Here is a 13971-nt window from a genome sequence, read left to right as displayed (position 1 = left end):
CACAGAGCCCGGGCTGCTTGCAGCTGGGCTTGCAGCCTCCCAGCTGCCTGCTGGGAACAACCCAGGCTCCATGGCTGGCAGTGGAGTGCCAAGCAAAATGGCCTCGCGTGCCATACTCATTAGCATAGTGTGAACATCCTCCTAATTTGCTGATTAGTGTTTCTGCTCCTTATTGCGTTACTAAGGCCCGAAATATTTGTAAGCTTTGCAGCGAAGGCTAATCAGTGCATTGGAAACCATTTCCAGGCTTGTGCCGGGCTGGGCACAGCGAGCATGATGGAAAACCTGATTGCCTGGTTAGTTTCATGCCTTGATCTGGGAATGGAGGGCTGCTGGGTCAGCTGGGGCTTTGCTGTGGGCTTGGAAACAATATCCCCCACAGCTCCCAAAGAGCTCTTGGAGCTAAAATGAGGCCACACTCTGCATCTCAAGTAGACTGTAGGCCAGTCTCCCCTGGGAAGTGCTCAGTGCCCTCACATGTGAGTTAGTTGCAACAGGACAAAGCCCTGGGAACAGACTGTGGGGAGTAGTTCTGTGCCAGGCCCCCAGGAATGGCTTTCACTGGGACCTTATAGGTCTATCTGGTCGCTGCACTCTGCTTAGCTTTGTTCTGTTGCAAATGGATCTTCAAATTTTTTGCCATACTTTTGAGAGGAGAAAGGGGTGAGAGAGACAGACAGACAAAGATATAGGGCAAGAGAGAGAGAGCGAGAGTGAGATGGGGGGGTGGAGGGTGAAGAGAGAGAGGGAAGCAGGGAGAGAGAGAAGACAGGTAGCAACCTTAATTGTGGTGCAGGCAGGTGGTGTCGGCTGCTTCCGGGGCTGCTGTAGCAGGGGCACACATGCCCCAGGGGTTGCCAACCCCTGTTCTACAGACTTACCTCACCACGCTGTGGCCTCTGCTTCTCCCCATCACCCCAACCCCTGCTGCAGCGGCCCCAGAAGCAGCTGACACCACCTGCCTGCTCCACAATTATGGTTGCTACTTGTCCCCTCTCTTCACTCTCCCCCTTCCCTGCCTCACTCTCTCTCTCACCCTCTTCTCCTCTCTCTCTCTTACCCTTTCCTCCTCTCAAAACTATGGCAAAAAATTTGGCACGCCCTGCACTGCGCAGCACTTTAAATTCCCCAACAATAATTTGGTGTGCCACGCTTTGCGCGACACTGGGTTCAGCCCTCCTAGCTTTAGCCAACATCACCTCTAGCCCAGGTACGTTCTTGAGCACCGCTGGTGTAAAAGGTAGCATCCCTACCCACAGCAGATCAGACATCTGTCATATCACAGCCTTATATACGCAGCCATTCTTCCAACATATGGCACACATTAGTCTGTAAATATAAAATCCCCTGGAAAATTGAGTGTTGGGGTATTTATTAAAATTTTCAGAAGTTAGGGGGTACTTGCTACTGAAAAGGTTGAGAAACACTGGCTTAGGGCACCAAAATTTGGGAGGCGCCAAAATTATATGCAGAATGAAACAGGAACATCATTATAAATAACAGCCCTGGCTGGCTATGGCTCTACCTTAAGCCAAGACCTTTGTTTCAGTAACGGGAGAAAGACCTCTGAAAAGATCTCAGAGGAAAGACCACTAGAATCGTGACTCCTACCTTTTGGGCGCTGAGGTACACAGTTCACCTATGGTGCAATTACCCTTGGACCGGCCAACAACCTACTTTCTCTCTGATCTCTAACTGTTTTCAATAAGCTACTACTATATGCACACGTGCATGCGTGCGTGCATGCCACAGGGAAGAACAAACATGAGAATTTCCCCATAAACAATATATTGGATAGCCAATTATTGCAAATGGAAAACGTAAATATAACATATTCGCACAAAAATTGTGATAACATAACGCATGTAGTATATAGTATTCACTTGTTCTTAAAAAAAGATATTATTTCCTGTAGCAAGAGCAATATTGGTTAAGATAATCTTAGTTTTGTAGACAACAAGTTATACAATATGAAAGGGGAAGCAGCATATATGAATTCCCACATAAAAAACAAATAAACCACAAATCTGAAAAATCATAGTCTTGGCAGGATACATATTGTGAGACAAAAGTGGTATATCTAAAAAGTGTTACCATAGTAACTGTTTTTGTACGAGTGCTGACTCTTCACATTCACACTTGTAAATCTGTCCTCTGGCACTGATGAACTTTCCAGAAAAGCAATGCATGAATGCCTCTTCACTGAATATTCAGATCCAAGGCTATCAATAGTAGTGTAACTCCCTAAAACACTTCAGTTCCTTCTCCTAAACCCTGGAGTCCTATGGGATTACAACCAAGAACCAATGAAAAAGTAGCCAGGCAGGATTAATATTTGGAGGCAACAAATATAAACCATATTTACTACTTCACTTTCTTCTTAAAGAAGGCCCTCTTCTATCCCAAAAAGACTTAAGAATTTCTAATGGAACAGAGATTGAAGAACTGCCCTCTCAAAAAAAGCAGGAGATCTAAAGTCAAGAGAACAGTGCTAGTCAAACATTAGTGCAAATCTCCAGGTAAAATCCTTGCAGATCTCCTTAGCAGAAACGTCACCTCTGATGCTACCTCAGTTTCTCTGTCCAGAATGAATCATTAGACCTTCAAGTTCTCTCATCCAACCTAACCTTTAACAAGTCTTAATCACAGAATGTTAGAAAGTTTGGGTTGGAAGGGACCTCAGGAGCTCATCTAGTCTAACCTCCTGCTCAAAGCAGGACCATCCCCAACTAGATTATCCCAGCCAAAGCATTGTCTAGCCAGATCTTGAACACCTCCAAGTATGGAGATTCTACCACCTCTCTGGGTAACCTGTTCCAGGGTTTTACTACCCTCCCAGTGAAAAAAATTTTCCTAATATCTAACCTAAACTTCCCTTGCTGCAACTTGAGACCATTGCTCCTTGTTCTGTCATCTGCCACCACTGACAACAGTCTAGCTCCATTCTTTTTCAATGCCCCTTCAGGTAGTTGAAGGCTGCTATTAAGTCCCCTCTCATTCTCCTTTCCTAGACTAAATAGCCCATTTCATTCAGTCTTTCCTCATAAGTCATGTTCCCCAACCCACTCACCATTTTTGTCACCCTCTGCTGGACTCCCTCCAACTTGTCCACATCCTGTCGGGGGGGGGGGGGGGGGTGCAAAACTGGGTACAGGACTCTACATGTGGCCTCACCATTGCTGAATAGAGTGGGAGGGAGAAATCACTTCCCTTGCCCTACTAGCAACACACCTACTAATGCAGCCCAGGATGCCATTAGCGTTCTTGGCAACAAGGAGACACTCCTGGCTCATATTCAGCTTATTGTCTACTGTCACCCCCAGGTTATTTTCTGCAGAGTTGCTGCCCAGCCAGTCAGCCCCCAGCCTGTACTGGTGCATGGGATTGTTCTGTCCTAAGTGTAGGACTTTGTACTTGTCCTTGGTTGAACCTCATGAGATTCCTTTTGGCCCAATCCTCCAATTTGTCTAAGTCACTCTGAATCCCAGCCCTACCCTCCAATGTATCTACTACTCCACCCAGCTTGGTGTCATCTGTAAACTTGCTGAGGGTGCACTCTATGCCATTTTCCAGATCGTTCATGAAGACATTGAACAAAACTGGCCCCAGGACCGACCTCTGGGGCACTGCACTTGATACCAGCTGCCAACTAGACAACAAGCCATTGATTACTACTCTGAGCCCAAAGCTCCAGCCAATTTTCTTTCCACCTTACAATCCATTCATCCATCATACTTCCTTAGCTTGCCTGCGAGAATGTTGTGGGAGAAGGACTGTACCAAAAGCCTTGCTTAAAAAAACAAACACAAGGTACACCACATGAGCCAGTCTCTCCGCATTCACAGAGCCAGTCACCTCATCACAGAAGACAATCAGGTTGGACTTTAAGACCCTGAGAGACAGTACAGGGACACAGCACTTCCTTTAAACTAATCGATTAAAAAATCTAAGGATCTTCTTCAATATTATAGTCCTCTGAAAATTAGAACTGAAGACCTTTTTTGACATCTCAAGAATATTGGACCTTTTAGCTGAAACCACTTTGGGCAAAAATGTAGAGCAGGGACATATTTTCTATGGTGCATAATCAGTCAATTTTCGAAGCTATCTTCATCCTGCCTCCCTGTTGACAGTACTGCTACCACCCAATGCCTTCCCACTTGTTCCCAATGCTGCCCAAGCCCAGCAATTACACAGCGTAGATGGTTTAGAGGAATCCTGAGCATGTGCTCTAGTGCTATCCTCAACCTCTCTTACAGAAAATGCTCAGGATTCTTATAAGCCATCTATACTACTTTGGTAACTCAAAGGAGGAGTTCATCAGACTAGGTCCAGAGCTTAGCAGGGAGGGAGTATAGAAATGGCCTAAGTTTATTACTTATGAACACTTTTTTTTCTAGATGTTACTGCAATTAAAAATGCCACCTTTTCACAGCAAAATGAAAAGTACTCTCTGGAACACTGCATACATTACCTTTAACCGAACTAAGACACTGATACAAGTTCTACAACCAGTGGAAAGACATCAAATCAGTCCTTTAAAGAAACCTAAGGTGGTGGGATCACTGAGAACAGAAGCATATATTCTGGACAGAACTGAGTTAGTCTACATCTCTGCAAAGCAGGCAAATCATACCGTCATTATCCCATTATTCAATAAGAATGTGAAATAATGGCAATTATGAGGTAAAATTATGTATTCCTGAATCAAAATTTGGCTACACAGTTAGATGACATTGTCACAACCCAATGATTTTAGTGCCTCGGCACGGTGGAATTTTCCCGCCACATGAGAGTCTCTGTGCACAGCAAAAGTTTTCTGTTGCAATAGAAAACTCCGGTGCAAGAGAGTTCCCGCCATTCGTATGCAAATTTGTGTCCCACTATTGGCCAGTTCTAAATTATTCCTACATGGCGGCTAGCGATTGGCTTGCTGGCCGTATAAAATTCTGTGCGACTTCCACCCAAGTTGGAGAACTTTGAGCACGCTGCAGAGTGACTTTGAAGATTCCTGACTCGTGGCTGAGCTAATCGATAGCCTGATCAACTATCGATTTTTCTCCCCGTCGCCAAGCGCCATCCCTCGACGTACCCTTTTTCCTGCATGCCTAGTTCGTTTACGGATTTGCTGGCCTAAGTCTTGCCAGCTGGAGCAACTCATGTAATTATTTAAGTGATCGGACCACCTGCGTTGCGGCTACTAGCAGCGGAAGTAAAGCTTTTTTGCAACCAATACGTTTTGTCTGCCTCTCCATTCACCAGCCCGCCCAACAACCGAGCAATTTCTAGATCACTTCAAGTCAGCTCCGGCTGTCTGAGACAGACATGAAAGGTTCTATAAAGGGATTAAATAAATCCTTATACTAATGCCATGAAGACCAACCCACATAGTAAGAATGTTTGTTATGCCCTGTTGAATCTTCGCTATAATCACCAGAGGGGAAAGAACTGTAATTTTTACTCTCGTCAAAAAGAAACAAATCTTACTATTACATTTCTCTAAGTTTCTGCTCTCGGTTAAAACAGAGGTCACTTTTCTGTCTTACTTTTTGCAAATAAATCTATTGATGTTTCTCAAACAGTTAAGTCTATTAAAGCACATATGAGAGATCACTTGTGTTAACTCCAGACACTATGATACAAATTGCCTGCAAGTACATATTCTCTACTAGCTAACAGGAGGACCGAAAAGTCTATCTTTTGAATTAGATTAGTAGCCTCGAGACTGACACTTTCAAGCAAAGTGCTTGGGAGCAAATACTCCTTTCAATGTAGATATGAAATTTCATATACCAGTATTTGCATAGTTTGTATTTTAATAACTTTTAAGACCATACCAGATTATTAAATCATTTAGTTTGACCTTCTATAGAATACAAACTGTAGAATTTCATTAATTATTTTGGTATTCAGCTCAATAACATGTAGCTTAAGTATATCTTCCAGAAAGATATCCAGTATTTATTTGAATTCATTGAGAGAGACACACACACACACACACACACACTATCTTTCCCTTTGGTAGTTTCTTCCAGTGATTCACCACCCTCTCAAAAATTAGTGTTCATTTCCCATTTGAGTTTCCCTGGCTTTAACTTTTGGTCATCAGTTCTTATTATGCCATTTTATGCGATGGTAAAGAACTTGTTATAATCTAGGCCTTTAGCTACCTTAGTACCCCACAAGAAGTACTCCTACATAATAAATGAGTCACCTATTCATGGGCAGATCTAGGATTCTGAAAAAGGGGTTGCAGATGGTGTGGCACATTAACACAGATTTTTCTTCAGTTAAAGAAGCTTCAATAATCTGCTACGGGGTTAGCACTATAGTATCCATTTTAAGATCAAAGCAAAAATTAATATAACTATTGAAATGTGCACTAATTGGCTAATGATATAATGTTAAAAATACAAACTAGGCAAAAAGTAGTAAAAAATGTAGTTGGATATTGTGTCATTAGTCCTGTAGTCAGTATAGTTAAATGTACTTTTAAAAATCAAATTCATAAAACAAAATATAGCCTTCCTGAGCATCTCGATAGTGCCTTCAGTACTTTATTGTCAGTCATTTCTATACCTGAGGTTAAGTACCACACCTGAGTTAAGGCATTTAGCTAGAGTTAAAAAATACTTTGTAGAGCTGCAAAATAGATGGGACACACTAATCAGGAATTCCTAACAAACAGCAAAATTACAGCAGGATAGTTTGCATATTTGTAACAAGATAGTTAAAAAGGACAGAGAATCATTAACAACTGTGGAGTAAGAGAGATTAGCGGGAATCAGAGATATGATGATGAGCCATGAAGTCAATGAACTGCTTCAGCCCTGCCTGAATAGAAATGCTGCTTCCCCTCCCAATCAGTTCATTTTAAAGTAGGGGTGAAGAAGTCTAATGAAGGGTTGGATAGGACCAGTGTATTCCCTCTGAATCCACCCTACACACCTATTAATCTTATTTCTAATATTTTTATTTTAAATCTCTTACTAGATGGCATCTTCAGCATCCACTTCGGATTTTCAACATCTTATTTAAAAAAGTAGACCAGCGTTAGGGTAGCTTGTTATGTTTAATGCTTTGAAGTTGCACCTGCTTATAGTATTGTTTATATTTAGACATATTTAATCATTGCTTACATTTTGTATAGCTCTATTAACTTCTTTTTTTTTCCCTCCCATTAGCTGGCTTTGAGTTGCTTCTGTAGAGCTCATAGGTGTTCATTAAATCTCTTCTTTATCACTGTGAGAATTTTTTTTTTTTTTTTTTTTTTTAAACATAGCATAGCAGTGCCCTTGTTAACTGAACTTGGCACTAACCAGCTGAATCAGAGGAATGAAAGGATTGGATATATTAATGAATGGTGATAAGGGAGACCAATGGACAATGACCAAAGACAGACACCAAAAGAAGCCAGATTAAGGTGTGCTTGTGATGGATCTGCAAAAAAAGAAACATGAATAGTCAGGGGATGGGAGAGCCTATTTTGCTGAAAAGGGATATTATTACTCTGAAGTGATATACAGAGATCCTGGTTCTCTCAGATTTAAAAAAAAAAAAAATCCCCCATTTTTGGATTAAAAAAGTAACCTCAATCCACATTTTTCCAGGATTAAAATGAAACACGGATGTATAGATTTAGTGATGTTTCATTTTAAATCATGGAAAAATGTGGATTTTTGGTTATTTTTTTTTTTTTAAACCAAAAATGGGGATTTTTTTTTTTTTTTTTTTTAAAACAAAAAAGGGGGTTTTTTTTTTTTTTTTTTTTTTTTTAAATCAAAGAAAACCAGGATCCCTGGTGATATGATTATTCCTAAGTGTAGTGGGATGCTGTTCTTCTTTGTGATATTTAGTTATTTAAGCTAACAGAAAATATTGGCATATGAATTAATGGTTATAAGATCACCACAAAATAACTTAGATTAGAGGGTGGTTCCTACCCACTAGAGGAATCAGGTTTTGGAACAGCCTTCCAATAGGACTAGGGATGACAAGCTAACTACTTATAGGATAGAGCTCGATCAGTTTATTAAGGACTGTATTGTTACTTAAAATTGCCAACAGCTCAAATTAAGAGCAAGACCTTAAAAAGGGGGATAAGGCAAAATGCCGTGTTTATTGGTTACATGAAGCAGATACATAAGCTTGGACACACCAGTCATACAAACAGACATACAAGCAGAAATAGACAGACATACAGACAAAAATCACTCCAGTAAGGTGTTATAGTTACCAGCAGATGTTACTCAGTATTAGCACTGGAAGGCCAGGTCCAGGCTTATTGAGGATATGAACTGGGGGAAGCACAGGCATGCATGCCTGTGCTCCATGAGGTTGCAGAGAGTGGATTCCCCATCTTGGCTTGTCTGCATCCCACTTTCATAGGGATTTCAAGTCTTTGAGCATGGAAAACCCCCAATGCTGAACAGTCTTTAGGTCATTCTAGTGCATCTTCAATGAGGTCATTCCAGTCATTGTGTAGTTGGTATCTTTTGCCTTGAAGCATTATGTCCTTGACGCATTTCGTAGTTCACATGGCAAGCAAGGTACGCAGAATTCCTCCTTCTCACTGTCTTCTTTGAACTTGACTGCAGACGAGTTCTTCAGCCATCCATTAATTAGCTTAATAACGTGACTTAATTTGTACATCGGTGCCTTGTTGCTTATACAATCAGTTAAATCTCCTGTTTTCATGCAAATAGTTACCATTCTTTCACCATTCACCCTCTCATACAGACACTCACGTACACAGGGCATATGAAGTTCGTCTACTCATGTCAAGGAGGGAACAAACACAAAATCAAGTTTTTGTTCATACAATGCTAGAGGTTGATCAATTCAATATTATCATCATTTAAACATAATAACTAAATGCAAAACTTCATACTACAGTATGACACTGTTTCCTTTGATAGAAGACTGGACACTGACAAAGTTAATATCTTCCAGTCCTATTTTTCTACATTTTACTGACAATTATCAGATGTAGTAACCAATACTTCCAAAGTCAGCTTGAATGCCTCAGTGACTACTATTGATGGTCAAAATCAATTTTCAGTTTCTAACAAAAAAAGATTAAGTCTTTCCAGAAGGATACATAAGGAGTAAACAAAATTCTCAAAAATATCTACATAGCATAATACAGTCATATGAAGTTGTGCCAGGTATCATTTCCACATCAGTCAGCCATATGGAAGAAAAAAATATTTACACATTTAGAATAGTTGTCCTTAGTGTAAACAGAAACATGGACCACATCTTTAAGTGTTGGTATGCCAGTACAACCAAGTTGAAGAACTTTCTTGAACAGTTGGGAAGACACTTGGACCATTTGCCTCCATATGCTACCATTTGAGTTTATAGAGGGCCTCCTCTTCATTCTCTCATATGAGAATTGTAATGGAGATATTTTATACACAGGGGGAAAGGGTATGTTATTGCCTGGAAGCACATGACATCCCTGGGATTTTTTTAGTCCTTTTTGTGAAAAATTTGCAAATGCTGTATTTTAGTGATATATCCTCAGTGAGGCAAGCAGCAAGGTAAGTCATCTTAGGTAACCAGAATGGACAATGTTTGAACCTAAGGGCTTCTGGATTGCACAGACCACTGTCAAGAGTCTTAGGCCATGAGTGGGGAATGAAATAGAAACAAAGTAAATAATAACTATTCACACTAGATAAACTATGACCTGTAGATTAAAGAAAAACTTTCAGGGAAAGGCATGTGTCAGGCCTCCTATACACATGCATGGCCAAAAGTGCTGTTGTGGGATTGAGCATTAGATTCAATCGTGGCTGATATAGAAGGAACCCAATCCTGAGCTCCATCTACATCAACAAGAAGCAGGCTCCCACAGCTAGGATCCTCCTTTCCTGAGGGGGATTTCCAGCTGCAGGGTCCACACACAACTGAGACCAGGAGTTCCTGCACCGGGCAGGGCTCTTGGTCCCAATATACCACACGCAGAGCCTGGACCAAAAGTCCTGCACCTGATGGGCTAGCCAGGACTGAGAGCCCAAGTTAGATACAGGACTCTCAGTCCCAGCTGCACATGTGGGCCCAGGGCTCTTCATGCACCCCTGAGACATAGGGACTGCAGCAGCCACAGCCCCCGGGCCCAGGGGTTTCACACTCGGCATGGTGCACACCTGTGGCTGGGAGCCCTGTCAGCTGATAGGACTCCCAGCCACAGGGGAGACCCTGCTACATGTGCAAATTAAAGTTCAATAGCAATCAGCTATAAGGTTAAAAGTTAACCTAAAAAATGTGTATTGTAGATGGTTGGAACTTTTTATCATGCAATAAGCAGGGATCCTGGGTTTTCCCTGATTTAAGACCCCCCCCCCGGTGGTGTTCGTGTTTTCCCCATTTTTAACCCCCCCCCCCCCCCATTCTCTGTTAAAAACCCCCAAATCCATGATTAAAATTAAAGGCCCCCCCACAACCCACCGCCTGGCCCTGCTGGTGTCCCTCGCTCCCCACCCACAGCCCCTGCACCCTGCCAGAGGGACCCTCAGCTGCCAGGGGTATGGACCTGGTTCCATAGCCCCCCACTGCTGCATGCACTCCCAGGAGGAAGGGGGGACCCACACCCTCAAGATCTGTACCCAGGGCAGGTGCAAGCAGAGGCTGCTGTCCAGCCAGGTGGGGCTTGGGGCCCATGGCCGCAACGCATAGCTGCAGGGCCCCAGCAGGGAGCAGGATGGGGCCATGGGTGGCTTGTCTGGGGGAGTGCAAGGGCTGGTTCCCTACTGCCATGTGCAGTCCTGGGGGGCATGGGGGACCCGTGCCCCCCAGATCTGTACCCAGGGCAGGCAAAGGCTGTGGGCTTGAGCTCCCACCCTGCTTCCCTCCCCTGGGGCCTCTGGAGGCAGCGGGAGTGACATGGCACAGCTGGAGGCAGCGGGGCCACACAGGGATTCCTTGCCAGTGCAAGCTTCCCCCCTCCACTGCCCTGGTGATGCCCTTCCAGTGCCTGCTGCTGTCAGGGCAGCGGGCGGGGGGTCGAGAAGCAACAAGGTTTTCTACACAGCTCCTTAGCTCCCTGTTGTGCTTGGGCATTGTGGGTGGGGTGGGGTGGGGTGGGGAAGCAGGGCAGCAGAGAACAGCAGGCCCCTGCTCACCACTGTTCCCTGCCACCCTGCTTCCCCTGCCCCATATGACCTGGAGTGTCAGGGAGCAGAGGAGCTGCAGAGAAAGCCTCCTTGCTGCTTCTCACCACCCCCCTCCCCTGCTGCCCTGGAGATGCGCCTTCTGTGCACTGGACTGCAGTGAGGGCAGCGGCATGGGGCTGCACACCCCAAAGTAGCAACAGGAGCTGGAGGCACATCTTCAAGGCAGCTGGGGGGGACGAGGGGGGTGGGGGAGTTTGCAGAGTCAAGGAATCCATGTGCGGACCCACTGTCCCCAGCCATGCTGGATCGCACCCACCAGTTAGAGACCCTGGGGGAGGAAAGCATGGGGGGAGCTCGAGCCTGCAACCTGTGCCTGCCCGAGGTACAGATCTTGAGGGCGTGGGTTTCCCCCACCCTCCAGGACTGCATGCATGCAGCAGCAGGGAGCTGGCCCTCCCCTTCTAGACAAACCACCCATGGCCCTGTCCTGCTCCCTGCTGGGGCCCTGCAGCTGCGCATTGCAGCCCCAGGCCCCAAGCCCCACCTGGCTGAGCAGCAGCCCCAGCCTTGCCTAGCTCTCTCCCTGCAGGGACCTCAATGCCCCTCTCCCCACTCCCTCCCACTTACCTGTTGGAGCTGCTGTGCACCACCTGTCTTTCTACCTTCCTCCCACTCCCTCCCAGCAGGCTGGTACTCTACCAGCCGGCAGGGAGCTCATTGCAAAATGGCAAAATCTGCGGGTTTCTCTGGCAAAATGAGAAATCCATGTTTGCCTCTTGTAAAAGGCAAAAATCCACAGTTTACTCCATTTTTCTGTGGGAAATGGAATACCCGGATCCCTGGTAAGAAGTACTTTGCACATGTAGCCATCTTAAGGTAATTGTGCAATTAACCAATTTATTGTGCGATACCTGTAATATGTAGAGGGGACCTCAGTGTCAGATGGTAACAAATAGAACTAGTGACTCTACTTTTTAGAGCCTTAGTTGAAGGAACAAAGGGACTCATGATAAATGCACTTCCCTGGCAAATAGTTAGAGAAGGCTCTCCAGATTCCATTGACTGGCCATTAATGTTCTTGAAATGACATAAGAATAATAATTGTGTTCTTTCAGAAATACGTAGACCAGGGCAGTCCTCATAGGGAAACTAACTGGCTGTGGAGTAGACGCCTACACAGTCAGGTGGCTAACTGGCTTAGGGACCGCACTTAGAGAGTGGTGGTTGATGGGTCACTCAGCTTGGAAGGAGGCGGGCAGCGGGGTCCCACAGGGTTCAGTCCTTGGGCCAGTGTTATTTAATATCTTCATCAGTGATTTGGACGAGGGTGTGGTGAGCACCCTCTCCAAGTTCACAGATGATACCAAATTATGGGGCAGTTAATTCCCCAGACAGAAGGGAGCAGATACAGGCTGATCTGGACAGGTTAGATCAGTGGACAGAACATAATAGGATGCAATTCAACACAAATAAATGTAAGGTACTCCACCTAGGAAGGAGGAATCCCCAGCACACCTACAGGTTGGGGGATGCCCTTCTCAGCAGCTCAGAGGCTGAGAGAGATCTTGGAGTCATAGCTGACTCCAAGATGAACATGAGCTGGCAGTGTAACGAGGCCATCAACAAGGCCAATCGCACCTTGTCGTGTATTAGCAGATGCATGACCAACAGATTGAGGGACGTGATGCTCCCCCTCTATGCGGCATTAGTCAGGCCACAGTTGGAATACTGTGTCCAGTTTTGGGTGCCGCACTACAAGGAGGACACAGAGGATCTGGAGAGAGTTCAGCAGAGGGTCACTCACATGATTAGTGGTTTCTGTGAAAGACCCTATGAGGAGAGGTCGAGAGATCTGGAACTCTTCACCCTATACAAAAGACAGCTGAGGGGTGACCTTGTAGCCGCCTATAAAAACTTATCAGGGGAGGACAGCAGGGAATTGGGGATGCACCGTTTACCAGAGCACCCAGGGAGTAACTAAGAATAATGGGTGCAAACTAGTGGAAAGTAGATTTATGTTGGACATTAGGAAGAATTTTTTTTTTCCAGTGAGGGTGGCCAGAGTCTGGAATGGGCTTCCAGGAGAGGTTGTACTATCACCTAACTTGGAGGTCTTCAAGAGGAGGCATGACAATCACCTGCATGGGGTCGTCTGACCTCAGTCCTCTTTCCTGCCAGAGGCAGGGGGTCAGACATGATGATCCATTGGGTCCCCTTCTGACTACAATCTACGAACCTATGAATTTCAAGAAAAATATAGTTTCTTCTTAGGCACCAAAACCAATTTCCCCTAGTTCAGCTTCACATAGCTGTGTTTAAGGGATTTTCCCAAAGTTTATGAGAATGCGAGACAAGTCAGTCAGGCACATGCAAGGCAAAAGGATTCAATAATCGGTCTTCTGTGTTCACCCACAATAGTATAATTTTCTTTAGCTCTTCTTATAGACCACTATTACTGATGCAGCAATTATTGTATATTAAATGCATGTGATTTCATTGATAAAATGTGTTTTTCCATGCCAATTCTTAAGTGAGTCAAAATTCTTCACAAATTACTGTATATACTAAATATAAGTCAAGGTTTGCCCCCTCAATTAGCATGGGGAAAAAAGCCCCTTGTCCTATAATCACATACAAGGAAATCTCACTAAATACATTTTCTATCATTAAGATGCTACCAAAAGCAGCATGGGCTCAGCAGTGGAAACCAACTACGAAGTTGACTGAATGCAGCCATTACTGAGCATGACTAAAAAACACATGGCCCACACTGGTCAAACATGCTGGTGGAAACATACCAGAAGAATAAGTTAGCACAGTCCATCTGAATAAGGGATACGGTAATACCCAT

The 13971-nt window shown here is 44.4% G+C and overlaps 1 protein-coding gene across 1 annotated transcript in view; it reads right to left on the bottom strand.

Annotated features, from left to right (window-relative positions):
• Window positions 1-7168, bottom strand: part of KIAA0825 (KIAA0825 ortholog) — a 362123-nt gene extending 354955 nt beyond the window's left edge. Inside the window, exon 1 of the mRNA XM_025199109.1 lies at window positions 7140-7168. The gene's annotated coding sequence lies outside the window, so the exon portion shown is untranslated. The remainder of the gene's footprint in view (window positions 1-7139) is intronic.
• Between the last annotated feature and the right edge of the window lie 6803 nt (window positions 7169-13971).

This window comes from Alligator sinensis, unplaced genomic scaffold, assembly GCF_000455745.1.
Source record: "Alligator sinensis unplaced genomic scaffold, ASM45574v1 scaffold223_1, whole genome shotgun sequence".
In the NCBI taxonomy this organism is placed as follows: domain Eukaryota; kingdom Metazoa; phylum Chordata; order Crocodylia; family Alligatoridae; genus Alligator; species Alligator sinensis.
The sequence above is the reverse complement of the archived record's forward strand: the minus strand, read 5'-3'. Positions and strand labels throughout refer to the sequence as shown.